This window comes from Phoca vitulina, unplaced genomic scaffold (assembly GCF_004348235.1).
Source record: "Phoca vitulina isolate PV1807 unplaced genomic scaffold, GSC_HSeal_1.0 scaffold19, whole genome shotgun sequence".
Classification (NCBI taxonomy): domain Eukaryota; kingdom Metazoa; phylum Chordata; class Mammalia; order Carnivora; family Phocidae; genus Phoca; species Phoca vitulina.
In genome coordinates, this window is record NW_022589722.1 from 5994805 (window position 1) to 6022050 (window position 27246).

General features: G+C 36.6%; 1 long non-coding RNA gene across 6 annotated transcripts in view; it reads left to right on the forward strand.

The window, feature by feature from the left end:
• Positions 1-27246, forward strand: part of LOC116639767 — a 247755-nt gene that overhangs the window by 17665 nt on the left and 202844 nt on the right. For all 6 annotated transcript variants that reach the window (XR_004300921.1, XR_004300918.1, XR_004300917.1 and 3 more), the window contains exon 2: positions 16246-16344. This is a non-coding gene — a long non-coding RNA (uncharacterized LOC116639767). The remainder of the gene's footprint in view (positions 1-16245; positions 16345-27246) is intronic.

The window sequence follows — 27246 nt, forward strand, 5'->3', positions numbered from 1 at the left end:
ATAAAACAGCTTTCCTAAATTTTTATTGGCCCTCTTTGTAATTCTTCTAGTACTTATGATCTTTTCTTTTTAAATTCAAGTCTCTATCGATAATATTTTTCTCTTTTCAGATTTCAGTGCTAGATAAATAATACTCTATCATGATGGAGATTTTCAGTCTCATAAATAAGTCATGCTCTTCTAGGCCAGCTGAGTGACACATCTGAATCAACCAACTCATGCTAATGTTTATTCATTAAAATCTTATGAACATCAGAGTGAACTTTAATGATATTGTAAACTATTAATGTATTTTTCAAATGAAGCCATTCCCAACAAGAATATTACAATGACATTATGATGTTTCACAGTTTTTGAAAAGAACTTGTCTTTTAGGTTATCTTCCTATAATATTTTTTTTCTCAAATGATTGAAAGAAGTTGAGTTTCAACAAGATAGTGACATGTTCTCTGGAAAGCATGTAGACCATAACAATTCTTTGTTTTGCAGGTAAGTGTATATTTATGTCTTAATGAACCAGATCTGAGGTTATGATTAAGATTTTATTGTGGAATTTGAAGTGTCTAGTGAGAATTTGTGGCTGAATACATGGAAAAGTGAGGTGAAATTATCCCCATAGTCAATGGTCCCTCTCAAAAAAAAATTTTTTTTTAATACATTAACAAGCACAGAAAAAAATGGTTAACAGAGACCTCCAAGAACAGCTTTCTAGAATACTATTTAGAATCTTTTTTTCATAAAGAATTCTGTTTATTTTGTCCTTATGATATCATGTACCTTATCAGCTCCCAAAAACTTAGCAGGTGAGTTCCTTAAAAAGAAGGCATAAGTAAAAATAATTACACTTAAATTTCTTTTCCATGAGAAACATATTTTTTTAAAGATTTATTTATTTGAGAGAGAGTGCACATGTGTGAGGGGTGGGGGTGGGGTGGGGTGGGGAAGGGGCAGAGGGAAATAAGCATGGAGCCTAAAGCAGGGCTCCATCTCATGACCATGAGGTCATGACCTAAGCAGAAATCAAGAATTGGACACTTAACTGACTGAGCCACCCAGGCACCCCAAGAAATAGTATTTTTAAGAGATATTGCTCTTCCTGGTCAAGGTCTATTGCACAAAATTATAAGACTGGTTATGAAAATCATGTACAATGAGCTATGAATTATGGATCTGTACAGTGTTTTGTAAGAAGCTTTCTAAAATCTGGGAAATATAATCAGTAATTTTTTCCAATATTTAATTTTTTTCATGAAATTGATGCCCAAAATAGTATGGAGGGAGAGCTATAATTTACTAGAATAAATCTAGTGGGCTGGTGTTTGAATGGACAGACCCTGAGATCCTTTAGCAATAATCACAGTGGTTGTACTAGGAAAGAAAAAACTGTAGTGTTTTTAACTAACAGTAGTTAGTTAAAATCAATCAAACCGACATTGATAGATTTCATATGATCAATAAAATTTTGAATAAAAACAATTAAGTGAAAAAAATAAAATTGGATTCCTAGAATAGTACTATTTCCTAGGATGGGTGGGTGAAATATTTAAGAACACAGACTCAACACTTCAGTTACACAGATTCAGCTCCAGTTCCTTTATCTTACCATCCGTCATCTTTGTACGGTGCACTTTGTGCAATACCAACAGGTAAAATTCACATTCTATTGAATATTTATTCTTAAGAATGCGAATGGCACTGCCAGGCATTATAAATGATTGGTACTTATCTGTTCTGCCTCAATATTCTGAAGTGTAAAATGGGTATAATCGTAATAATTACCTTGTGAGGTTGCTGTGAGGATTAAAAGAGGTAATGCATGTGAAGAGTTGATTAAAGTGCCTGGAATACAGTATGTGTTTACTTACAAAGTGCCATTAGTACATGCTGCCCCCATTAGTAAAAGAAATATAGATTATCAAGTTCAACTCATCCCAATTTATGGTTGTACCATCTCCAGCCTTTTCTTTATTTATTTCAAGGTTTCCTAGGAAAGACTTCTCTCTGAATTTCCAGCTGAGATTGGGCACGAATTGAGATTCAGACATCCATTAAATGTCATTTTATGTGTTATTACAAACTACCCTCTATTTTATGCAACTTCCACGTTAACCATATGACAGCAAAAGCCTAGGTTATGGCAACATTCTTTGGTATGTATGAAATACTTCGGAATAGCTAATCCCTAACCTAAATCCTTGACATGTATAGGTATGTGTGTGTGCGCACACACACACACACACACGCATGTGCTTGGAAGCACTTTTAAGAAAACACAAATTGACAGAAAATGATAGTAGAGGCCTCATATGCAGTGAAAAGGGACTATGCTAGCAATACTATAATTGCACTCCACCTAAAATTACATTAAAGAGGTAAAGAGTTTTTCTGCTAAAATTTTGACCTATTGCTAAGATTTTGGGTAGCCTACTAATCCTGCCAAAAGTAATTCAATCTCTTCTCCTCAGCTAGGCAACTAGTTCTTTTTGACTATCCCTGATAGTCTTTGAGTGAAGTGTTAGCATATCATATGAAGAGATTTGGTGAACAACATAGGAAAAACTAAATGGGCACTTATAGTCATTAAATTTTGATTAAATTTTGATATTATTATATTATATATTATTATATTTCTTAAATATATCTATTAAATAATTCCAGATCATTAAGAGCTGTGTTTTCTGTCTACGTATATATATGTGTATCTCATATGTGTGTGTGTATATATACACATATATATGTATATATGTATCATGATTGTGGAAAAAAGACTTAGCTGAAAAAACGTTTTCTTCCTGTGTTTTATTGTGCTCAGAAGAATCAGGATTTTATCAATTGCATTTACACAGTTTCAGAAAAGAGAGGAATTTAGCCATTGGGATATTTGAGTATCAATTTTTAATTGCATGCAATAATGAAGTAATACAATAATGCAATTGTATAATGCCTTAACCCAATATAATTTTTCATTATATTATTGATATCATTTTTCCTATTCACACTCAACTATAAAAAGTTGAATTCCATTGCTCTGACAAAATATTTTCATATATTAAATTAATAGTAACTAGAATTAATCAAGATCACATAATTTTCTGATCATTTTTAATAGTGACTCTTTTATAACTCCCTGCAGAAAAAAAAGTCAATATTTTCGTCCATGTTGCAGAGAGCCTAGAAATATTATAAATGCATTGATGATATTAAATTCTTAAAATGTTGTTCCAAAATAACCAAAATCACTTTAGCACACTATCTTGAAGTTGTGCATCATTACTTAGAATAGAAGGGAAATAAAGAAACTAAATCTTAAATTGGTAGTAAAAAAGTTAATGAACCTCTTTTCCTTTCTAAATTATACTGCCATCATGAATTAAAACTAATTTAATAGTCTGTACAGAATATGTAGATACAAAGTCATAAAATCTATTATTGAAAATCCTACAGCTCGCTAAAATTAATCATTGAATAAGGAAACCAGGGTTTACAAATCTAGCTGTGATCACAACAGTAAAAAAAAAAAAATGAACATATAATGCAATTATTCTTGTGACTCCAAAATATTAAACTATGTTTGGAGGAACATTTATGTAATGCTAGATTATCCAACCAATCCAAGAAATCTTACAAAAATCTGCAACTGATCCAAGAAATCTTACAACAATGGATACAGTGTTTGGAGGAACATTTATGTAATGCTAGATTATCCAACCAATCCAAGAAATCTTACAACAAATCAAATCTTTCAGAAGCGTTGTTGAAATATCAACAATTTTAGGTATGAAAAATTATATACTGTTTCAAGCATTTTTTTAAATCAAAAACTTTTTCAATAAGTCTAAGAATATTGGGCCCAACATTTTTTTAAAGATTTATTTATCTTAGAGAAGAGAGGGAGAGAGAGAGCACAGGGGGGAGGGGCAAAGGGAGAGGGAGAGAGAGAATCTTAAGCAGGCTCCCTGCTGAGTGCAGAGCCTGGGCTCCATCCCATGACCCTGAGATCATGACCTGAGCAGAAAACCAAGAGTCCATCGAGAAACAGACTGAGCTATCCAGGCGTCCCTGGGCCCAATATTTTTTCAAAGATTCCAAAAAGATAAATTTGTTTTTAAATAGTACTTGCTGCCAATATTATAAAATATTAAGATCAACATTGAACAAATAGATTTTTGCAATTAATTATTCAGTTTTCAACTAATTATTTTATTTTGAAATGACTTAATCTAGGAAAAGCAAATAATAAATACCTAAAGTAGAAAATCAGAAGGAATATGTTGTGCAATAAATAGCTACATATGGAACGAGAGCGATTCATTTTTTTAAATTTGCATGAAACAGTATTTTTTAATTTAAGCATAATGAACATACAGTTCATATTAGTTTCAGGTGAAACCATAATGATTCAACAATTCTAAACAGTATTTAGTGCTCACCACAAGTGCCGTCACCATCTGTCACCAAAGTTATTACCACGTTATTGACTATATTCCCTATTCGGTACTTTTCATCTCTGTGATTTATTTTGTTAACTAGAAGTTTGTACCTCTTTTTTTTTTTTTTAATTTTTTTATTGTTATGTTAATCCCCATACATTACATCATTAGTTTTAGATATAGTGTTCCATGATTCATTGTTTGTGCATAACACCCAGTGCTCCATGCAGAACGTGCCCTCCTCAATACCCATCACCAGGCTAACCCATCCTCCCAACCCCCTCCCCTCTAGAACCCTCAGTTTGTTTTTCAGAGTCCATCGTCTCTCATGGTTCTTCTCCCCCTCCGATTTACCCCCCCTTCATTCTTCCCCTCCTGCTACATTCTTCTTCTTCTTTTTTCCTTCTTAACATATATTGCATTATTTGTTTCAGAGGTACAGATCTGAGATTCAACAGTCTTGCACAATTCACAGCGTTTACCAGAACACATACCCTCCCCAGTGTCCATCACCCAGTCACCCCATCCCTCTCACCCCACCCCCCACTCCAGCAACCCTCAGTTTGTTTCCTGAGATTAAGAATTCCTCATATCAGTGAGGTCATATGATACATGTCTTTCTCTGTTTGACTTATTTCGTTCAGCATAATACCCTCCAGTTCCATCCACGTCGTTGCAAATGGCAAGATCTTATTCCTTTTGATGGCTGCATAATATTCCATTGTATATATATACCACATCTTCTTTATCCATTCATCTGTTGATGGACATCTTGGCTCTTTCCACAGTTTGGCTATTGTGGACATTGCTGCTATAAACATCGGGGTGCATGTAGCCTTTCGGGTCCCTACTTTTGTATCTTTGGGGTAAATACCCAGTAGTGCAATTGCTGGGTCATACGGTAGCTCTATTTTCAACTTTTTGAGGAACCTCCATACTGTTTTCCAGAGTGGCTGCACCAGCTTGCATTCCCACCAACAGTGTAGGAGGGTTCCCCTTTCTCCGCATCCCCGCCAACATCTGTCATTTCCTGACGTTAATTTTAGCCATTCTGACTGGTGTGAGGTGGTATCTCATTGAGGTTTTGATTTGGATTTCCCTGATGCCGAGCGATATTGAACACTTTTTCATGTGTCTGTTGGCCATTTGGATGTCTTCTTTGGAAAAATGTCTGTTCATGTCTTCTGCCCATTTCTTGATTGGATTCTTTGTTCTTTTGGTGTTGAGTTTGATGAGTTCTTTATAGATTTTGGATACTAGCCCTTTATCTGATATGTCATTTGCAAATATCTTCTCCCATTCTGTCAGTTGTCTTTTGGTTTTGTTGACTGTTTCCTTTGCTTTGCAAAAGCTTTTTATCTTGATGAAGTCCCAATAGTTCATTTTTGCCCTTGCTTCCCTTGCCTTTGGCGATGTTTCTAGGAAGAAGTTGCTGCGGCTGAGGTCGAAGAGGTTGCTGCCTGTGTTCTCCTTTAGGATTTTGATGGACTCCTGTCTCACATTGAGGTCTTTCAACCATTTGGAGTCTATTTTTGTGTGTGGTGTAAGGAAATGGTCCAGTTTCATTCTTCTGCATGTGGCTGTCCAATTTTCCCAACACCATTTGTTGAAGAGACTGTCTTTTTTCCATTGGACATTCTTTCCTGCTTTGTCAAAGATTAGTTGACCATATAGTTGAGGGTCCATTTCTGGGCTCTCTATTCTGTTCCATTGATCTATGTGTCTGTTTTTGTGCCAGTACCATACTGTCTTGATGATGACAGCTTTGTAGTAGAGCTGGAAGTCTGGAATTGTGATGCCGCCAGCTTTGCTTTTCTTTTTCAACATTCCTCTGGCTATTCGGGGTCTTTTCTGGTTCCATACAAATTTTAGGATTATTTGTTCCATTTCTTTGAAGAAAGTGGATGGTATTTTGATGGGGATTGCATTGAATGTGTAGATTGCTCTAGGTAGGATTGACATCTTCACAATATTTGTTCTTCCAATCCATGAGCATGGAACGTTTTTCCATTTCTTTGTGTCTTCCTCAATTTCTTTCATGAGTATTTTATAGTTTTCTGAGTACAGATCCTTTGCCTCTTTGGTTAGATTTATTCCTAGGTATCTTATGGTTTTGTGTGCAATTGTAAATGGGATCGACTCAATAATTTCTCTTTCTTCTGACTTGTTGTTGGTGTATAGGAATGCCACTGACTTCTGTGCATTGATTTTATATCCTGCCACTTTACTGAATTCCTGTATGAGTTGTAGCAGTTTTGGGGTGGAGTCTTTGGGATTTTCCACATAAAGTATCATATCATCTGCAAAGAGTGAGAGTTTGACTTCTTCTTTGCCAATTTGGATGCCTTTGATTTCTTTTTGTTGTCTGATTGCTGTGGCTAGGACTTCCAATACTATGTTGAATAGCAGTGGTGATAGTGGACATCCCTGCCGCGTTCCTGACCTTAGGGGGAAAGCTCTCAGTTTTTCCCCATTGAGAATGATATTCGCTGTAGGTTTTTCATAGATGGCTTTTATGATATTGAGGTATGTACCCTCTATCCCTATACTCTGAAGAGTTTTGATCAAGAAAGGATGCTGTACTTTGTCAAATGCTTTTTCTGCATCTATTGAGAGGATCATATGATTCTTGTTCTTTCTTTTGTTAATGTATTGTATCACGTTGATTGATTTGCGGATGTTGAACCAACCTTGCAGCCCAGAGATAAATCCGACTTGGTCGTGGTGAATAATCCTTTTAATGTACTGTTGGATCCTATTGGCTAGTATTTTGGTGAGAATTTTTGCATCCATGTTCATCAGGGATATTGGTCTGTAATTCTCCTTTTTGATGGGGTCTTTGTCTGGTTTTGGGATCAAGGTAATGCTGGCCTCATAAAATGAGTTTGGAAGTTTTCCTTCCATTTCTATTTTTTGGAACAGTTTCAGAAGGATAGGTATTAATTCTTCTTTAAATGTTTGGTAGAATTCCCCTGGGAAGCCATCTGGCCCTGGGCTTTTGTGTTTTGGGAGATTTTTGATGACTGCTTCTATTTCCTTAGTGGTTATAGGTCTGTTCAGGTTTTCTATTTCTTCCTGGTTCAGTTTTGGTAGTTGATACATCTCTAGGAATGCATCCATTACTTCCAGGTTATCTAATTTGCTGGCATAGAGTTGCTCATAATATGTTCTTATAATTGTTTGTATTTCTTTGGTGTTGGTTGTGATTTCTCCTGTTTCATTCATGATTTTGTTGATTTGGGTCATTTCTCTTTTCTTTTTGATAAGTCTGGCCAGGGGCTTATCAATCTTGTTAATTCTTTCAAAGAACCAGCTCCTAGTTTCGTTGATCTGTTCTACTGTTCTTTTGGTTTCTATTTCATTGATTTCTGCTCTGATCTTTATTATTTCTCTTCTCCTGCTGGGTTTAGGCTTTATTTGCTGTTCTTTCTCCAGCTCCTTTAGGTGTAGGGTTAGGTTGTGTACTTGAGACCTTTCTTGTTTCTTGAGAAAGGCTTGTATTGCTATATACTTTCCTCTTAGGACTGCTTTTGCTGTATCCCAAAGATTTTGAATAGTTGTGTTTTCATTTTCATTGGTTTCCATGAATTTTTTTAATTCTTCTTTAATTTCCTGGTTGACCCATTCATTCTTCAGTAGGATGCTCTTTAGCCTCCATGTATTTGAGTTCTTTCTGACTTTCCTCTTGTGATTGAGTTCTAGTTTCAAAGCACTGTGGTCTGAAAATAGGCAGGGGATGATCCCAATCTTCTGGTACCGGTTGAGACCTGATTTATGACCTAGGATGTGATCTATTCTGGAGAATGTTCCATGGGCACTAGAGAAGAATGTGTATTCCGTTGCTTTGGGATGGAATGTTCTGAATATGTCTGTGAAGTCCATTTGGTCCAGTGTGTCATTTAAAGTCTTTATTTCCTTGTTGATCTTTTGCTTAGACGATCTGTCCATTTCAGTGAGGGGGGTGTTAAAGTCCCCCACTATTATTGTATTGTTGTCGATGTGTTTCTTTGCTTTTGTTATTAATTGCCTTATATAATTGGCTGCTCCCATGTTAGGGGCATAGATATTTACAATTGTTAGATCTTCTTGTTGGATAGACCCTTTAAGTATGATATAGTGTCCTTCCTCATCTCTTATTACAGTCTTTGGTTTAAAATCTAATTTGTCTGATATAAGGATTGCCACCCCAGCTTTCTTTTGGTGTCCATTAGCATGGTAAATGGTTTTCCACCCCCTCACTTTCAATCTGGGGGTGTCTTTGGGTCTAAAATGAGTCTCTTACAGACAGCATATCGATGGGTCTTGTTTTTTAATCCAATCTGATAGCCTGTGTCTTTTGATTGGGGCATTTAGCCCATTTACATTCAGGGTAACTATTGAAAGATAGGAATTCAGTGCCATTGTATTGCCTGTAAAGTGACTGTTACTGTATATTGTTTGTGTTCCTTTCTGGTCTATGTTGCTTTTAGGCTCTCTCTTTGCTTAGAGGACCCCTTTCAATATTTGTTGTAGGGCTGGTTTCGTGTTTGCAAATTCCTTTAGTTTTTGTTTGTCCTGGAAGCTTTTTATCTCTCCTTCCATTTTCAATGACAGCCTAGCTGGATATAGTATTCTTGGCTGCATATTTTTCTCATTTAGTGCTCTGAATATGTCCTGCCAGTCCTTTCTGGCCTGCCAGGTCTCTGTGGATAAGTCTGTTGCCAATCTAATGTTTCTACCATTGTAGGTTATATATCTCTTCTCCCGAGCTGCTTTCAGGATTTTCTCTTTGTCTCTGAGACTCGTAAGTTTTACTATTAGATGTCGGGGTGTTGACCTATTTTTATTGATTTTGAGAGGGGTTCTCTGTGCTTCCTGGATTTTGATGCCTGTTTCCTTCCCCAAATTAGGGAAGTTCTCTGCTATAATTTGCTCCATTATACCTTCTGCCCCTCTCTCTCTTTCTTCTTCTTCTGGGATCCCAATTATTCTAATGTTGTTTCGTCTTATGGTATCGTTTATCTCTCGAATTCTGCTCTCGTGATCCAGTAGTTGTTTATCTCTCTTTTTCTCAGCTTCTTTATTTTCCATCATTTGGTCTTCTATCTCACTGATTCTTTCTTCTGCCTCATTTATCCTAGCAGTTAGCGCCCCCATATTTGATTGCACCTCATTGATAGCCTTTTTGATTTCTACTTGGTTAGATTTTAGTTCTTTTACTTCTCCAGAAAGGGTTTCTCTAATAACTTCCATGTTTTTTTCAAGCCCAGCTAGTATCTTTAAAGTGATGATTCTGAACTCTAGATCTGACATCGAACTAATGTCCGTATTGAGTAGGTCCCTGGCAGTCGGTACTACCTCTTGTTCTTTTTGTTGAGGTGATTTTTTCCGTCTTGTCATTTTGTGCAGAGGAGAATAGATTAATGAGAGAACAAAATGCTAGCAGGGTAACAACGTCCCCAGAAAATATACTCTAAACAAATCAGAAAAGACCTGAAGCAGTGGGAAAAGAAAGGGAAAGAGAGAAAAAAGAAAAGGAAAGAAAAAAAGAAAAAAGAAAAAGATAAAGATAAAAACAAATAAAAGCAGAATAAAACAAAACAAAACAAAAACAGAATGTGATCAAATATGATCAGGCTGGATTATAGATCAGTGCCACACACTAGATTTTGGGTGTATTTTGGTCTGTTAAAAGAAAGTCCCTCCCAAAATTTTAAAGAAAGAAAAACTTATATATGTACAAAAATAAGGGTTGATATGATGAAGGGATGGAATATGACTGTAAAGATGGAAATTATAAAAAATTTTAAAAAAGGATTTGATAAGTTGTTTGAAAAAAGAAAGAAGAGGATTAAAAAAAAAAGAAAGAAAGAAAAAAGGGAGAGAATGTGATCAGGCAGGGGAGTAGAAAAAAACCATACACTAGAGATTTAGAGTATATTTTGATCTGTTAGAAGAAAGTATCTCAAGATTTTAAAGAGAGAACAACTTATATATATATGCCAAAAATACGGGTAACTACTATGAAGGGATAGAATATGACTTTAAAAATGAAAAATAAAAATGTTTTTTTTTTTTTAAAAAGGGATTGATAAGATGTTGGTTGAAAAAGGGAAAAAGAAAAATTCAAAAAAAAAGAAAAAAGGAAAAAAGAAAAAAAGACAGTTAAAAAAAATAATTAACTTTGAAAGACTAAAGAATCATGGTAAAAAAGCCATGAATTCTATGTGCAGTATTCCCCTAGCGCTGGAGTTCTGCCGTTCTCATTGATTGGTAAACTTGGTCTTGGCTGGCTGTTCTTGCTGATCTTCTGGGGGAGGGGCCTGTTGCCGTGGTTCCCAAATGTCTTTGCCGGAGGCAAAATTGCCCCACCCTTGCCGGTCCGGGCTAAGTCATCTGCTCGGGTTTGCTCTCCGGAGCTTTTGTTCCCTGCAAGCTTTCCGTACAGCTTTGGAGGCGGAGAGTGAAAATGGCGGCCTCCCAGTCTCCGCCCCGGCGGAGCCGAGAACTCGGGGTCCCGCTCCTCAGCGAGCCCCCAGAGAAAAGCAGTCAGTCACTCCCGCCTCCCCGGTCTCTGGCCACACTCCGCGCTCACCCGGCCTGTGACCGCGCCTTTCTATCTGGCACCCGACCCCGGGTGGAGTCTCCAAACCCAGCAGATCCCTGCGGTGCACTCCCGCACCTCTCCTCCCGGGGGAAGAAGGTGAGTCTCCCCAGATCTGCCGCTTGTTGGGTCCCTGCTGGAGGAGCAGTGGCCCAACTGTGCCACGGATCACGGTTTATGGCAGCCCCGAGCTGAGAGCCCGCGCCTGGGCTCCGTCTCTGCAGCCGGCTTCCCTGCTCCGATACCTGGGAGCTCTGCCGCACTCAGGCACCCCCGGTCTTTCTGTGACCCCGAGGGTCCTGAGACCACACTGTCCCGCGAGGGTTCCACCCCCCACTTCGCCACCAGAGTGACGTCCCTCAGCGGAGCAGACTTCTAAAAGTTCCGATTTTGTGCTCCGTGGCTCTATCACTTGCCAGAAGTGGCCGACGGAGGCCCCTCCCCCGCCGTCTATCCTCCCGAATAACGCCTCGGATTCACTTCTCCGCACGTCCTACCTTCCAGAAAGTTTCTGTTCAGAGAGTTGTTGCTATTCTTTTCTTCGATCTCCTGTTGAGTTTGTAGGTGTTCAGAATGGTTTGATCCCTATCCAGCTGAATTCCTGAGAGGAGATGAAATCCAGGTCTCCTACTCCTCCGCCATCTTGCTCCGCCCCCCTAGAAGTTTGTACCTCTTAATCCCCTGTATCTATTTCACCCATCCCCCCATTCACCTTCCCTCTGGCAACCACCAGTTTGTTCTCTGTATTTAAGAGTCTGCTTTTTCATTTATCTCTCTTTTTCCTTTTTGATTGTTTTGTTCCTTAAATTCCGCATGAGTGAAATCATGTGATATTTGTCTTTCTGAGTTATTTCATTTAGCATAATGCCCTCTAAGTCCATCCATATTGTTGCAAATGGCAAGATCTCACTCTTTTTTATGGCTGGGTGTATTCCATTTTTTATATATACCATATCTTCTTTATCCATCCATTGATGGTCACTTGGGTTGCTTTCATATCTTGACCATTGTAAATAATGTTGCAATAAACATAGGGTGCTTATATCTTTTCAAATTAGTGCTCTCATTTTCTTTGGGTAAATATCCAGTAGTGGAATTACTGGGTCATACGGTAATTTTCTTTTTAATTTTTTTAGGAATTTCCATAATGTTTTCCACAGTGCCTGCACCAATTTGCATACCCATCAACAGTGCAAGAGCATTCCTTTTTCTCCACTACCTTGCTAACACCTGTTATTTCTTGTCTTTCTATTCTAGCCATTCTGACAGGTGGAAGGTGATATCTCGTTGTGGTTTTGATTTGCACTTCCCTGGAGATTAGCAATGTTGAACATCTTTTCATTTGTTGGCCATTTGTATATCATCTTCAGGAAATTGTCCAGGTCCTCTGCCAATTTTTAAACTAGATTATTTGGGGGTTCTTGGTATTGAGTTGTGTAAATTCTTTGTGTATTTTTGATACTAACCCCTTATTGGATGTATCATTTACAAATATCTTCTCCCATTCAGTAGGTTGCATTGTCATTTTGTTGATGGTTTCCTTTGCAGTGCAAAAGCTTCTCATTTTAGTGTAGTCCTAATAGTTTATTTTTGCTTTTGTTTCCCTTGCCTGAGGAGACATATCTAGAAAAATGTTTCTGTGGCTGATATAAAAGAAATTACTGCCTATGTTTCCTTATAGGAGAATGTATTTCTTCTAAATACAATTCAGTTCTATCAATACTGGGAGCTTGGTCCTGGGTTAAATTAATTACTTATGTGTTATGACTCCAAGACTAGTATTTTCATCTAAAAATTATATGATCTAAATGAATTTAAATGAATACATAATCATAAATACTGTTCTAAATTATTATTTTTATTTTTTTCTGTTACATAATTCAATATGTTACTGAAAACAAAGCCTGAGCTACAACTGATCAAAAAGTTAATCTTTCAAGGCTGGAAATAAGACGTGATTCTTGAATGCTAAGGAGTAAGGAAAGAAGAAAATAAGACAATTAATGATTGTATATGCCAGGTTCTTTCTCAGATATTACAAAGCCCCTACAGACTACCTGGGCACCTAAACATAATAATATCACCACTAAAATCTTTATTAAAACTGAATGGCATTCTCTTCTTCTGAAAAATGGAATACCACCAAAGTTCAATTCTATCTGCTGTACTGAACAGAGAAACCATTTACAAGATATAATGAAGCCAGAATCTCTTTAAAAATACATGAAGGGAAAATGTGTTTTCTTTATGAGCTTCACAAATTTGATGCACGTTCTAATTTCTTTCTGTTGTAGCTTCTAGGGTTCCATTGATCTTGTGGCGTGGGAGGACAGTTACAGTACGAATCTGTTACCAAAAGCTATATGACAGCATTAATTAAGTTGTGCTTTGGGAAAATGAAAGCAAGCAAAATGCATATTTGCTTTTCTGCCAATAAATGCTTAAGTATAGCAATGTGCATAAATTCCTGGTACATTAATCAACTTGAATTTTTTTCTTCTTTTGTTGGGTCTTTTGTTCTTTATTTCTTCCCTTCCTTCCTTCCTTCCTTCCTTCTTTCTTTCTTTTGCTTTAGTGATAGCTTCTATACTTGTGATACAAGGGCAGTTAGCAGGGAACGGATACTAGGCCTGGATGCACTCTAACCCCTTATTATAGAGAAGTTTAAGAAAAACACAGGAAATAAAATTGAGTTTCAAGAACCATTGCGGCCCATAAGCAACCTTCTTAAATAATTTGTATTTTTTATACATGTGTTGGTGTTTAGTTTGTGTTTTGCTGGAAGGAGAAAAGCTGCTCTTTATAGTAAAACTCTTACTATATGAAGAATCATCTAGAGTCACCATTTTGAGGAAGGTGATCCCTCTTTTCATGATCGCCTGTCTACATATCTTTCTTACATTCTTACTCTTATTCCAAATGAGCTTTCACTTCATTTGCCAAGTTGCCTTTCTTCCAAGAGAACATTTCTTTTAATGATGAAGTTGACAGGTTTTGTTTTGTTTTGTTAACTGTATCTGTGTAAAGGGACAAAGCATAAGGTTTAAACTCCTTCTATTTGCTTACTTAGTCTTCATTTACCTCTCCTATCTTGTGTCTGGCCCTCGCCTACATCAAGACTGCTGTTCTCCTGTGATGTTCCTCTTGACATGCTGTTTTCATTGCCACATTCCATCCCCTGCCCCCTTGAGAATTCTTATTCATTTTTAAGGTTTATCACATGTGTCTTTCTTTCTCAGCCCCCTCAGCCTCTCTCAAGTAAACTGACTTTTTTTTTTGCTATTATATTTTGTTAATGACAACATCATAGAAACTGCCATATTTTATTTTTCAAATATTCATATATGGTCTCTAATTGGGCTGTGAATTCCATGAGGACAGGGAATATGTCCTGTTCCTTCATTTTCTTTTAGATGTATTTGTTATGGTTGTTATTATTTTACCAAGGAATACTTGCAACAAATTATTTCTTTGTATTTCCCTTCACCCCCTTGCCTTGAACGTCTATCAAAGTGAATGACGGGTATGTTCTGTCCCATGATTATAACAAAATATATTTACTAACAGCTATTGTATGCCAGGGCAGGCATCGCTCTGGTGATATTCATACAGAAGTGAGTAAGACAGAACCTCCAATTTAGTGGGGTAAGTCTTCTACGCTTAAGGACACTTGATTATTTAATATTAAAATAAATGGATTTTTCAATATCAAGTATATAAAATATTGAAATCCTGCATGACTGCCTAACTAGTGGGAATGGATTTGAAGAGGAAAAGAAATCTACATTAGTATATTTGTATCACTTAAATGGAAAACTTTATCAAAACCAAATGCATTATCTTTTCCTTATTTAATTAATTTGCTCAAAGTAATGTTACATTTTGTTTACTTATTATTTGGGTTATGACTTTCTAGCTCCACTGTCTCTTTTTCCTGGTATTTCTAATTTCCTTTGCTTTTCTTCTGTTTCTCAATTGTGTATAGAGTAAGAAGTAATTATCTTCAACAAATCAGTAAGTTGACCTATGGCTTAATAATATATTTGTTAGGGGCGCTTGGGTGGTTCAGTTGGTTAAGCGTCTGCCATCAGCTCAGGTCATGATCCCAGGGTCCTGGGATCGAGTCCTGCTTCGGGCTCCCTGCTCCCCAGGAAGCCTGCTTCTCCCTCTCCCACTCCCCCTGCTTGTGTTCCCTCTCTTGCTGTCTCTCTCTCTGCCAAATAAGTAAATAAAATCTTTTAAAAAAATAATATATTTGTTAAAAGACAATATTGGGCAGACTTCTTAGACTTTAGTAAGTCTATAATCCAGAGAGATTTTCTTTAAGTGCACTCAAGGACTTTTCATAATTAATTGATTACTTGAATTATTTTTGGCTTTGCTAAAGTATACCTTCAAATAATACCTTTTAGAATGTGAAGACTTTTTTAGTCTTCATATTCTAAAACTGTTATTTTTTTGTTCACACTTGATTGGTAGTTTAGCTGGGAATGGGATTCAAATTTCAAAGCAGTTTTCAGTGGAGACATTGGAAGCACTTCTGCATTTTCTTTAAATGTTTGGGTTTTTCTGGGGAGAAATCTGTTGCCCTTTTCTACCATACCTGCCTAAATTTCAATAAATCCCCCACATGCTCTTATCCCTAGAAAAGAAGGAATCATATATCTCATATATTTTTTCTTATAGTGCCTATAATGGTATTTCTACTAGAACAGGTACTCAGAAAAGACTGTTATTGATAAGAAGATGATGATGATAACATGAATGATTTTATATTCATGTTTAAGAAATAACCACAAACCTTTCCTTCACCCCCTCCTCCTTAATTTAACATTTTCATCCATTCAGAAACCCGGTAGTCATCCTACATCTTGCTTATGCATATGATCCATTCATTTAATTTGTTAACATTTATCAAGCATTTTCTGTGTGCTTGGCACAATTCTAAGAGTTGGGAACAAAGTGGCAAAAGAAAAAATCCTAACTGCCCTGAGCTTCCTTTTCAGTGTCCTAGCAATAACAGCACTAAAGTATCTTGAATTATATATTTCTTTGCATCTCCATAGTTGCCATGTCCTCCCCATTCATATGTTGAAGCCCTAATCACCAGTTTGAGGGTATTTAGAGGTGGGGGCCTTTGCAATGTACTTAGGTCATGAAGGTGGGGCCATCACGAATGGGATTAGTAGAAGGAGAAGAAACATGCATGATGTCTTTCATTGTTATATGAAGGTAAAGCAAGAAGGCATCCATCTACAATCCAGGAAGAGGACTATCACCAGAACTCCATGCTGCTGACACCTTGATCTTGGACTTCCAGCCTCCAGAACTGTAAGAAATAAATTTCTATTGTTTAAGTCACCCAGTCTATGGTATTTGTTATACCAGCTTGAACTGATTAAGGCAACAATGATTGTCATCTCTTGCTGGTACTACTAATATAGACTTCTTACTCATTCCTTCTAATATCCAGCTCCAATAATCCTCAGACCTCACTAGAACCTATATATCATTAGTCCTACTATCCTCATCCTCACTACCTTCTTCTATCTCTCCACCTTTATACATTTTCATAGTTCTTATTTTGCTTAATTTCCCTGGTTATCATTGTTATCAACACCTAGCATATATCCTCACCACTCCTCATGCGTCAAATTCTTGCTTAAATTGCAACCCTTGTTCAAATTCATCTACCCACCAATTTTGCTCATGCTCCCATGCAGCTGAGCATGGCTAGAGACAAACACACAACTCTAGACTTCGCCACAGTCATTGTCTTTTCCTACCTTTCATAGAATTCACCAAGTAAGTTCTTTCCTGTTGGACACTTTTGTCTATGCTGTTCCCTTGTCCTGGAGTCTCCTCCTTTGCTTTTCATATGATTCACTGCTCCTCATTCTGTAGCTTTCAGTTCAAATATCACTTCCTACAAAGTCCCTTCCTGACTGGTATTTTAAAATAGAATGTATATAGATATATTCTATTTTATATTGATATATTTTTATTTCCTCGAATCATCTAATAACATCCTGTTCTTTTATTTCACAAAAAAATAGGATTAGAAAGAACACAAATTACATTAAATTGATTTTATTATGGTGTTTAAAGCAAATTTTGATGCAGTAATGCTTGTGCTTCTTTATTGCATTTAATGACATGATCATACTTTGTATCTAGTAATTATAATTTCTCCATAGTGATGGTAATAAATGATAACTTGGGATATCCATAACAACTGTAATATAATACAAAAAGATCTGTGACTTCTGTTGGTGAAAAGTTCTCAAGTAGTACTGATATGATTATTAGTTTATTGAAGGAAATGCTAAATATTTCACTTAGAGGTTTTGAAAATAAAGGTAATTTTTCTCATTTTAATTTCATAGTTCCCATGAATTTTACCCAAAGACTCTTTAAGAGTCTATGGTCCCTTGGTTAAAAACCCTGACTTGTACAAATCCCTCATTTTGTGAATAAGAAATTCTTTTTACATCCTAAGGTTTTGTGCATGAAAATGAAAGCCCGTTCTCCCCACTCTCATTCTAGTGCTGAAAGGCCACACACGGTCTCTGAAGTAAGTAACACAGGGTGGATAACATTGAAATACTGGAGGACAACATCACGTATAGCAGTGCTTTGTTAGGTCCTTGAAAATCTACAATTGCAGTTATTACATATTTTTTTTTTTTTTAAAGATTTTATTTATTTATTTATTTATTTATAGGACAGAGAGAGACACAGTGAGAGAGGGAACACAAGCAAGGGGAAGTGGGAGAGGGAGAAGCAGGCTTCCCCGCGGAGCAGGGAGCCCGATGTGGGGCTCGATCCCAGGACCCTGGGATCATGACCTGAGCCGAAGGCAGACGCTTAACGACTGAGCCACCCAGGTGCCCCTGCAGTTATTACATATTAAATGAAGCATGAAGTACTGGTACCTGGCCCGACCACTGTTGGACTCCACTCCCCTCATTTTATATATCTCCTTGGGCCACTGATCATTAACTGAAAAAACTTTAATATTTCCAAGATACTAAATATCTTACTTTGTCTTTTTGTTAACTGTTTTACTGTCTACTCTACTAGAGAGAGTGTAAGCTTCATAAGAACAGGGATTTTCGACGTCTTTCATACCACTGTATTCCTGTGGGAACAGTATTGCCTGGGACATAATAGGTGCCAAATAACATTGTTGAATGAATTGACCAAAGTTATAAAATCCATGGCATAGAAAATCTTTATTTGTATTAAATTTTTTTTAGAATTCAAAAACAATATAAAATGGTTTAATGAATAAAAGTCAAGATTTCTTAATTGCTGGCCAACAAGAAGGTAATGCAAAAATCACCATCTATCATGAGACCTACTAATATAAAAATATAGTACTAGAATTCTTCTTTATTTTAAAGATTTTATTTATTTATTTGTGAGAGAAAGAGAGAACAAAAGCGGGGGGAGCAGCATGCCAAGGGAGAAGCAGGGTCTCCGCTGAGCAGAGAGCCCAACATGGGACTCCATCCCAGGACCCTGGGATCATGACCTGAGCCCAAGGCAGACACTCAACTGACTGAGCCACCCAGGCATCCCAGAATTATTATTCTTAATATAAAGGATAATAAACTTTCAGGGGCACCTGGGTGGCTCAGTTGGTTAAGCGGCTGCCTTCAGCTCTGGTCCTGATCTCGGGCCCCTGCTCAGCGGGGAGTCCGCTTCTCCCTCTCCCTCTTCTGCTCCCCCTGCTTGTGCTCTCTCGCTCACGGGCGCTCTCTCCCAAATAAATAAATAACATCTTTTTTAAAAATATAAAAGAAAATAAATTTTCAAATCATGATTATATCAAATCATACAAAAAATTTTTCATAATTTATTGATAAGACTCAGTAAGTAAGGAAGTGTATTCATTTAACTACTTGCATTCAGAAGAGTATATATAGAGTATTGGGCATATATTTTACTGGAAAAGCAAACTTACCGTTTTTTGGAGTAAGTTTGCCTGAGAAAAATATATCTATTTATGTACCAGCCGCTAGAACTCGCTAAAGGAATCTTCAGATCTTCAGGCAGGTAGGTGGAAGATGCACTTATTTAAAATGAAAGGCGACATTAGGGAAGCGGGTAGGAGGAATGAGTGAAATGGTGTAGGCAGGAGCAAAAGCACAGCAACGGGAAAGAGAGGGATTTGACCTTGATGTGGGTGGTGAGAAGGCAGTGAAAAATGTGCTTTAGGAATAAAAATGAGAGGTGCTTGGGGAAAAAAAACAACTGAGTTTTAAAAGATCATTTACTGTAGGGCCAGGAAAGCGAAATGCACAGTGAAACAGCACTAGGCTGTGTTCACAGCTCACTTAGAAATGCTGCACACAGGGTCACCTCGTAGCAGACGTGAGGAATTTGTCTGCCGCTATCACGTAGGACAATCAGTTCATGGACCTCTCCTGGCATGATGAGCTCTTTGTGAAATGAAGGAGTACTTAAGAAAGACAAAAATCATGCTATGACCATCTCTAATCCCTCTATTATTTCTTATTAAAGATCCCTGTTGATTCCAGTGAAAACCATTAGAGTGGTTGAGAGAATAGACACTGAAATCCAGCTCCAGGTCTCCCATTTACCAGCTCTGCAACATTGTGCAAGTACCGAACCTCCCTACGTCTCAGTTTTTGCAGGGGTAAGATGAGTCATTGCAAAAGCAGGGCTAACACGAGGTCCAGCACAGAGATGATTCACCCCCAATAAGTATTGCAGATTATTATCGATTTTTGTTGCTGCTGTTGTTGTTTTTATTATTATCCTGAGTCAGAACTAAATCTATTTGATTTGACTGGTTAGTTGTTTGTTTTTTGTTTTTTTCCCAGTTCTTTCTAAAAAATGTTTGGAGAGACTCCATCATTTTTTGTTCCAGTATCAAGGAACTAATATTCTATCTAACACCATTTTATTTCATAACTTATATTTACATTGCAGTGGTTAAATAGGTCTGAATTTACTGCAATTTATTCAATCATATAGAGGTTGAAATTATTTTACTAAACATTTGGAAACAGAAACATAATATCACTAAGTATACAGTGATTCAGGCATATAAAATGATGGTTAAACAATATTAAATTGGCTGAATTTCCCCTACACTTACTCAATTACTAGTAGTTTCTTGCTAATTTCTATTTCTAACATGACTCTTAAGCACAGAAATATCTAGAGAAAACAGACTTCTTTCTCAGGTCTTGATTTTTCCAAGGAGTTCATATGATTTCAATCAAGTAATTTCAAATTTTGCAAAGTTAATATGTACTAAAATAGATAATGCTAAAGTGTACCATCAAAACAACTGATCCCGGGGCGCCTGGGTGGCTCAGTTGGTTAAGCAACTGCCTTCAGCTCAGGTCATGATCCTGGAGTCCCGGGATCGAGTCCCACATCGGGCTCCCTGCTCAGCAGGGAGTCTGCTTCTCCCTCTGACCCTCCTCCCTCTCATGCTCTCTGTCTCTCATTGTCTCTCACAAATAAATAAAATCTTAAAAAAAAAAAAACTGATCCCATTTCAATAAAATATCCTGCTTCTCAGATGAAAGAAAAACAATCTCCCAGTCATGAATTAATTCCGTACCAAGTGTTTAATATCCATTCAATATTGGTATATATTTTATGTAAGAGTAACTACTTTTTCTGAAGATTCTTTAGAGTGGGTTTGAAACCATAACTTAATTTTTCTACCTAGCTGTTCTTGGCATTTGCAGAAAAAGTATTGTCAATAAATTTAGGACAGCCTATTTATATGACTAATTTATTTATCTATAACTCACATTTTTCCAAAAGAACAAAGTCTATAATCAGGTAGAATCCAACTTACTATAGTTGAAATTTACACTGATTATTGGATCTTTTCTGTAAGATTATGAAAGCAGTCAATTAAAGTTTGATTAAGAATTAATTGAAAATTGAGGGCATCCCTCAACTGGCCTTTCAACTATAAGGTGACTGCTACTGGATGCCATGTCTGAATAGAAAATAAAATGAGTGAATATGTGGATGTTGGAAAAACAAATTCATGGTAGAAGCTTATGGTAAAAAGTGTAAAATGTTTTCTGATCTACTCAAAGCATTACACTGCCCTGTCATTCATCCGGGGAAAAAAAAAAAGAGAAATTGTTTTAATAAAAGATTTAATTTATTTAAAATAAAAAATAAAATGAGGTTTTGAAAGTTTACATTAGGAAAATGCATAAATTCCTAGAAGACATGTATAAGAATATTCATAACATTTATACATGATAGCTCCAAACCAAAAACAGCCCGCATATCCAACAAGAGTAATATAGGTAAGTGATCTATAGTTTATTTTTACAGTGGGATAATATACAGAAATGAGAATATTAAAAATTACCAATATTTAAGAAAATGTGAATGAATCTCATGAAAATGTTTAATAAATCAGATGTAAAAAGCATGTTCAAAAGCATGTTTCATAGGGGCGCCTGGGTGGCTCAGTCGTTAAGCGTCTGCCTTCAGCTCAGGTCATGATCCCAGGGTCCTGGGATCGAGCCCCGCATCGGGCTCCCTGCTCGGCGGGAAGTCTGCTTCTCCCTTTCCCACTCCCTCTGCTTGTGTTCCCTCTCTCGCTGTGTCTCTCTCTGTCAAATAAATAAATAAAATCTTTAAAAAAAAAAAAAAAACAAAGGGCATGTTTCATAGAAAGTTCAAAAACCTGCACATGATGACGTGCATTAAAAATATCCGGTTTTAGAAGTTATGATATAGGTTCCCCTGAGGGTGAGAGTGAAGTAGGTGAGAGGTGACACGGGAGTGTAGGGGCGTCCAGGATGTTGGTTGTGTTCTGTTTATGATATGTGTGCTTCTTACACAGACATACTCACTTTGTAAAAATTCGCTTAGCTGTATACTTATAATTTGTGTACTTTTCTGTGTGCAATAAAAAATGCTTCAAAATAAAAAAATGTCAGCGTAGATTGTTCAATGCCTCCCACTGTAACATCCATCAGTATAATACGCAGTAATTGCCTGTGGAAAAGCTGGAGTGTTCTGGACTTCTGAATAGACAGCCCATTCTGAGTGGGGGGGGGGGGACCATACCATCAACACTATGACTAGTTGAGAGCTGAAACAAAATTGGCATCTTCAATTGACTCCTCTCTAAAGATTCTAATATTTTAATAGATGAAAATACTTCACACGTGCTGAACCGTCTAGCAAGATCAGTTACGTTCTGTGAAGTGAAAGCTCTCAATTCTTAATTGTTTTTTCTCAGTTGAAGGTGTGAACACTTTAACTCATGAATTTTCACAAGTACTGTATTTTTGACTCATTGAGCACCCTTCTTAGACAAATATTTTCGCAAGATGAAATTCAAATAATATCTCTTTGTGTATTTTGATTGGTTGCCAAACTTAGGTGCTGTGAAATTGTAAGGCTTCTTAATTTCCGTTCCTTCCTTTATAGAATATAAATTTATCAAATTAAAAATAGGAACGCAATCAAAAGAGACTTGTACAAGTGGAACTATTCTAAAGCGCAATTACGAAATTAAATCTTAAACACTGTGTAAACTATCATCACCCAATTTGTTCAGTTCCTCCCTTGCTTTCATGGGGATAAATTTTAATGTTTTCCTGTTCCCATTCTATTTTAAATAAAACTTTGATTCAATAAAAGCTTCAAAAGCCAAAGTTAATTGGGGCTCTATTTATTTAATACTTTGATGAAAGATTTCAAAGAAATTTTAAACAAAATGTAAACAAAATTTAAAGGGCTGATATACCAAAAAATTTAAAAAGTATCATAGTATATGCAGTTGATTCACAAAGTAGACTTCAAAAGCTCATCTATGTTTAAAATCAAATTGATGAAAGGAATCTAAGTCAGAAAGCATACACTGCAAAGCTGAAGTAGTCTTTTGTATTCAACATCTGCTTCATTTCAGAAAAGTTACTTTCCCTATGTCTGTATAAAAGTAGTTATACATTTTGACGATTCAACTTCTTTTTGGATTGGCATAATAATGAAGCTAGTTTCTGTACTATTATAAATTAGGTGTTTATCACAACCAATTCCAAGAACATTTCTATTTCTTAAATTTTCTTAATTAGTAAGAACCTGGTTTTTCCTCCACAATGTGCTCCAGCAAAAATTGGATTCACACTCTCGGCTAAAAAAATCACATTTAATTTCGAACATTAATTGAATTTATATTAACATTCAAGATGTCAGGTATTTCACCTTTCACCTAACAAATTTCCTAAAACTTTTTTTTTAGATTACATGAATTGGATGAAACAATATCACATTTATCAGAATTAATTTTTTTGTTATTCTATTTAGAGTATCTGATAACATGTAAAATGTGTATTATTTGTGTGTTCTTGAAAATCTTCTGTTAATGGAACTGGTATCACAGCTATTGCTTCACATTCCATATGTGCACAAGAAAGCTTGGAATTAAAAAGCAAGAAATTTGATCTAAATGCAAAATCAAACTTTACAGAGTAAATTGTAATCATACTTGCTGAAGTTGTGTGGGTTCTTAAAATAACTCCTAATTTTTGAAGTAGATGCCGAGGCTTTGTGGCAGTTTCTGGTCTTCGTGTGTTCAAGGATATCACTGTGGCTCCCATAGTAAGTGGTAAATATCAGCAAAGATTTTGTGGAAGGTACATGTTTATCATCAACTTTCTAGAGAAATTAAAATGACAGAGCATTTTACTGGACATTGACTTTTGTTTACATTCATTGTTGCCATAAGAGTTTACTGTAAAATAAAGAAATGTGTTACCAAACCCAAAAAATAAATATTTGTAAATTGAGAAAGATTGGAGAAAATCACTGTAGCAAAGGCATCAAGATTTTTCTCTACCATAGGGCAGGACAGCTCAACCTCTGATCCCCATGTATATTTTGTCTAAAATTCAAAAGTATAAGTTTCCCCATTTTCATTAGCCTCCACTGACTGGTGGCCAAGTGACTTAAGTGCATCTCCTAGGGTGTAACAGAGGCCACAACTAAACTGGTTGGTACGCGGCTGGGTCAATAGGACAAAGAATTCCTAATCCTACTTAGACTGGAAAGAGTTAACTGTATCTGGCCACCTAATTCTGGGAGCACTTCAGTTATCAGCTAACACCCTGAACACTATCCTTGAAAAGATGTTAGTTACCTCACTTTCCTCTAACTTAGAGAAGTATCTCTGGTCATCTTTCAGATTTACGCAGTCATAATAAGAACTCTGTTTTCTGTACATGTATCTCATACCACTAGATCAGACGATGACCAAAGCTGGAGGTACAAATTGTTTGTCTACACAATACATCCCATCTTATTTTAATACAATAACTAATAGTAATATTTCATTGAAAACTAAAAACTCTGGGACAAATGCTAAAGTGCATGGGATTCTGGGACACTAGATGGCAAGTTAAGAACTTTTTCAAGTTTTTATGTTGGAATTCATGTAATCAGTTCTCAAAGAATGAGGCTTTCCTGATAAGGACTTTTACAGATCAAAATGTATCCCATTGGTCCCTATCAATCTCTTTTTTATCTATTGTAGTAAATCATTACTTTTTCACAGTTCTACTTAATATGGAAGTGAAAGAGAGGCGCCTGGGTGGCCCAGTGGGTTAAACATCTGATTCCTGGTTTCAGCTCAGGTCATAATCTTGAGGTCCGGATCGAGCCCCACGTTGGGCTCTGCACTCAGCTCAGCACTGAGTCTAGTTCAGGTTCTCCCCTCCTCCCCCTCTGCTTCTCTCCCTGCTCATACTCTCTCTCTCAAATAAATAAATAATAAAATCTTTAAAAAATTTAGAAGTGAAAGAAAATAAAAGCCACTTTAAAAAGAAAAGATAAGAAAAAGCAGTCCATAAAGAAACATAAGCAGAGCAGTTTTCAAGTTGACCAACAATTCTAGGTGGGTGGTAGGGTAATTGGAAGTCCAGTGAACTTATATTCTTTTTTTTCCATTGGCTAATATATGCCATATTGCTTTATTCAATTAGGATTGGCAGCAAATTAATATAATTCACTATTTGATACATAGTTCATTCGATTGCTTCTATGGGTGATAACTCAATGATTCTTTGGTCTCCATTTGGAGCTGGTAGCTTTTCTATTGATTTAATACTTGGTGTTCAATTTCACAAACATACGTTGTCTAGGGAAATTCTGCAGTATAATACCCTGAATATATCTGTAGTACCTGTGATTGGAGGAGTCAATATAACCAACCACCTGTTGACATCTTACTTAATCTGAATTTGTGCATAGAAAATAAAAATGTAGGGCGCCTGGGTGGCTCAGTTGGTTAAGCAACTGCCTTCGGCTCAGGTCATGATCCTGGAGTCCCAGGATCGAGTCCCACATCGGGCTCCCTGCTCAGCAGGGAGTCTGCTTCTCCCTCTGACCCTCCTCCCTCTCATGCTCTCTGTCTCTCATTCTCTCTCTCTCGCAAATAAATAAAATCTTAAAAAAAAAAAAAAAGAAAAGAAAAATGTAGCAGAAATAATTGTCTTCTAAGAGAATGGCTCAACCATCAATTATGATTTTTCTCCCTGTGACCTTAATCTTATTTATAATAAAAGCTTTTTTCTTGACACTGGTAATAAATGATTATGGTTTGGGACCCCTGGAAATCGCCCTATAGTATTTTAAAATATTATAAATTTAAAAAATCATAGTCCTATATCATATTGGTCTCTGGAGAATGAATAAGCCTGATTCCCAAAATAGGCAACTCTTCAAAATATAGTAAGATAATTTTCATTTTCAGACAGTCACTGCTTAATACTCTCATTTCCTCAGCCTGGACTCCTCCATATATGTTCTTTACTGAAATTTAATTTAAGCAATCAAACCAAAACATATTTTGCATCTTTCTTTAATTTTGAAACTGATTTCCATTTCATGGCTGTCATTATGACATGACCAAATTAAACTGGAATAATTGAACATTTCATATTATAATATGGCAGTAACATTGGTTGATCATCATATAATCATTTGGTTTGTTCAATGCAACCTAGTTATTAAGATGGGAAAACTAATTCACAAACTTAGTTAAAAATTTTTTTCTAGCAATCTAGAAAACTGATTAAGGCCAATAATTTTTTTTTTTTAATTATGACTTTAAATACCATGTGTTTTAAATAAATTTTTAGGTAATCTTATTCTGTATCTAAATTGCTAAAGGTTTCTATAGAAATTGCTGGAGGAGTCATGCAGAAGGGATTTACTGGGAAACTTCAGGGGGATAGATGTTCATAAGAACCTTGGGTCAAAGCTCTGATTATGCAATTAATTTATTCTATCACTTGAGGTGAGTCGTATTAAAACCATGAGTCTCAACCATAAAATGAGGGGTTGACTATGCTCTCCAAGGTACATTCTAGTTTGATATTTATCAACTGAGTTGTGAAAGAGGAATTGATGTATATCTGAATAAACTCTTAAAGCCTTTAAGAGTGCTTTTTCCTCCCAATATAATTCTTCTTTATCTGGCTAATTCCTTCTCAACCTCCAGGTCTTAGTAAAATACCATTTCCTCCCTTTTGCCTCCTCCATTACTTCCAAATGAGATTGGTGGGCCTCCTGTGTTTTCCTATAGCACCTATATAAGCACTTATTCCCATCAAATAAATTATTGGCCTCAATTAATTGCCTATTTGTTTATATATGGTCTTAAAGAAAGGACCAGGTTTTTTTTGTTTTAAAGATTTTATTTATTTATTTGAGAGAGAGAGAAGGAGAGAGAGCACAAGCAGGGGGAGTGGCAGAGGGAGAGGGAGAAGGAGACCCCACTGAGCAGGGAGCTCGATGCGGGACTCGATCCCAGGACCTTCGGATCATGGCCTGAGCCGAAGGCAGACACTTAACCAACTGAGCCACCCAGGTGCCCCAAGCCAGGACCAAGTCTTATTCACATTGTATTTGCAACATCTAGGATAATGTTCAGCATTAATAAATGCACAATAAATGTGTTGAATGAATGAAATTTTTTTTTTTTTTAAAGATTTTATTTATTTATTTGACAGAGAGAGAGATAGCTAGAGCAGGAACACAAGCAGGGGGAGTGGGAGAGGGAGAGGCAGGCTTCCCGCCGAGCAGGGAGCCCGATGTGGGACTCGATCCCAGGACCCCAGGATCATGACCTGAGCCGAAGGCAGATGCTTAACGACTGAGCCACCCAGGTGCCCCGAAAGAATGAAATATTAAAGTCTGTATTTATAA